Here is a 2,532-nt window from a genome sequence, read left to right as displayed (position 1 = left end):
AATGTAAAATATTTTATTAACTCTACCATTGACATATACTTTGATGTTTTCAATTGAGTTAACAACAGGAAAGGTTTTTTCCATCCTGACCTAATTTCATCAAGCCCACATTTGACCCAAATAAGATCCTAAAATCAGCCCAGATTGTGTATAGAGAAAATAAGAAAACAAAACAAATAATTAGAGGAAAGCCTTCTCTTTTTATCAGAGCCAGGTTTCGATCCTGGGACCTGTGGGTTATGGGCCCACCAGGCTTCCGCTGCGCCACTCTGATTTATTGATATTATTTAGCAAATTAAATTTTACTATATACTTTACTTATCTAATATTTTGCATTACAATTATTTCAGTTATTAGAATAAAATAAAATAATTTATTACTACTTTTAATGTTTTTAGCTTCATAGGTAAAACTTAAACTTATATCCCTTCATATTAAAATACTAGTCACCCTTTAATATTTAAATGTTAGTTTAAACCTCTTTTTGGTCCCTAAGTTACAAGCAATGTATCAAATGAGTCCTTTTATTGACTTGAAATACTGTTTTAGGTTGTTTCTTAACAACTGCTACATATTTAGATTGCTCTGATTTGTTTCTTAATAATGACAACACCTTAGATTGCTCTTTGTACTTTGACCATGAACATAAAAAAAGAACTCATTTGATACATTTTTTATAACCTAGGAATCAAAGGTTTACATTTTTAAAAGCGGGGACTAAAGTGAACATCCGCTCATAACTTAGGACCAAAAAGAGGTGTAAACCTTAAACGTTATATCTATTATAAACATTAAGACTTTTATTTAATACATTACTTTATATATTAATTAGGTTTAAACCATTTAGGCGTTTCTATTTTTGTTAGTTATTCCCAATTTGGTCCCCTTCTTTTAAAGTTTCCCAATTGAGTCCTTATAAGTGCTAATCTGAAATAATTTAGCCCCTACCGTTAAAAATCGTTAACGGTGTTAAAATTCTGCACAGGTGGTGGGATGACGTGGCCAATTTTTGCCATATATCTCTTCTGCTACATCAGAGTCATCTTTTCCAACGACACAAACCTAATTTCTAGTGAAACCCTACCCGCCGCGTGAGCAAACTCCAGTGTTGTCGCGTCGCTCCGCTACAAAACCTTCACGTCGTCACCACCTTCGCTTCACTGCCACCTTCTTCAATTTCCAATTCCATCCACTTTCACTTTCACATTCGTCTTCTCTATATCATTAACAATCCAACAACAAAATCAATATCCATTCTTATCATCTTTACAAATCTGTTGCCCTCATTTGTCTTGTTAAAACACTTGTTCAGGGAATTGTTTCATCTTTTAGTGGGGTATTAGGATTTTGAGCAAACCCGGAATTAGGGTTTTAAAATCCATTTAAGAAACAGGGAAGTCAGAGAAAGTTGATTGGTAGAAACATCACGAGCACGAAAAAAGGGATTCAAGAACCATCCCATTGTAAAAAATAATCAGATCTAATAAAAACACAAAACCCATTTGGGATGCACAACGGGATTGGATTACAGGATCTTACTAGATAAACAGAGAAATTTGGAGCTTCCAAACAGAGCAAGCTTCGATTGGGAAAATTCGTTGCAGTGATCAAAGCTGAGACATGCAACAAAGGAAAAACCCAATAAACTCAGAATGAAAACCGATTCAGAATAATCAGAAGTAAAACCTCAAAATGATGAATCATGAACTCACCTTGAAAGCAGATAAGGTTGCAGAAAAAATTCAAACCCAACAAAGAGAAACCTAAGCATAAAATATTGCATAAAGAAAATAACAAAATCCTCAAAACCCTTAGAATTCTTTTTGCAGTCCCATAATTTTCATGTAAACTTTATGGAGTGGTTAAATGACATCAATACATTTACTATAATATATATATATATATATATATATATATATATATATATATATATATATTTAGCTTAATTAAGTTTAATAAATTTGGAAATTTTCAATTGAATTTTGATTATATTTTTATGACCTATATCAAGTACTAAAAGAAATTTATATTTTTTATTATCTGGATATTTGGATGATGTGGTTTGTGCAAAATCAGCTTTTAACTTACTAAATAAAAGGAAATTTGGTAATGTCATTTGGGTAGTCAATGAAAAAATTGGTTGCACCATTTAAATATTTTATTGCAAGGTTGTTAACTGGGACCTGTGAGTTATGGCCCACCACGCTTCTGCTGCGCCACTCTGATTTGATGATTATATCAAGCAAATTAAGTTTTAGTACATACTTTACTTATTTAATTTTTTGCAACCATTAATTCAGTTATTACGATAAAATAAAAAAATAATTTATCACTTCTTTTAATATTTTTACCTTTATACGTTGAACTTAAACTTATATCCCTTCAAATTAAAATACTAGTCATCCTTTAATATTTTAATGTTATCTATTATAAACATCAATATCTTTTATTAATACAGTACTTTTTATATTGTTATATCCAAACAATATTATTATCCATCGATATAAGAGTTAAATAGGTAAATAAGTTTTT

At 30.6% G+C, this 2,532-nt stretch overlaps 1 non-coding gene across 1 annotated transcript; it reads right to left on the bottom strand.

Annotated features, from left to right (window-relative positions):
- Positions 1–202: 202 nt before the first annotated feature.
- On the bottom strand, positions 203–274 carry TRNAM-CAU. Its single transcript has one exon. It is a non-coding gene; the product is annotated as a tRNA-Met (tRNA).
- Between the last annotated feature and the right edge of the window lie 2,258 nt (positions 275–2,532).

Source organism: Vigna radiata, chromosome 2 (genome assembly GCF_000741045.1).
Source record: "Vigna radiata var. radiata cultivar VC1973A chromosome 2, Vradiata_ver6, whole genome shotgun sequence".
In the NCBI taxonomy this organism is placed as follows: Eukaryota; Viridiplantae; Streptophyta; class Magnoliopsida; order Fabales; family Fabaceae; genus Vigna; species Vigna radiata.
The sequence above is the reverse complement of the archived record's forward strand: the minus strand, read 5'-3'. Positions and strand labels throughout refer to the sequence as shown.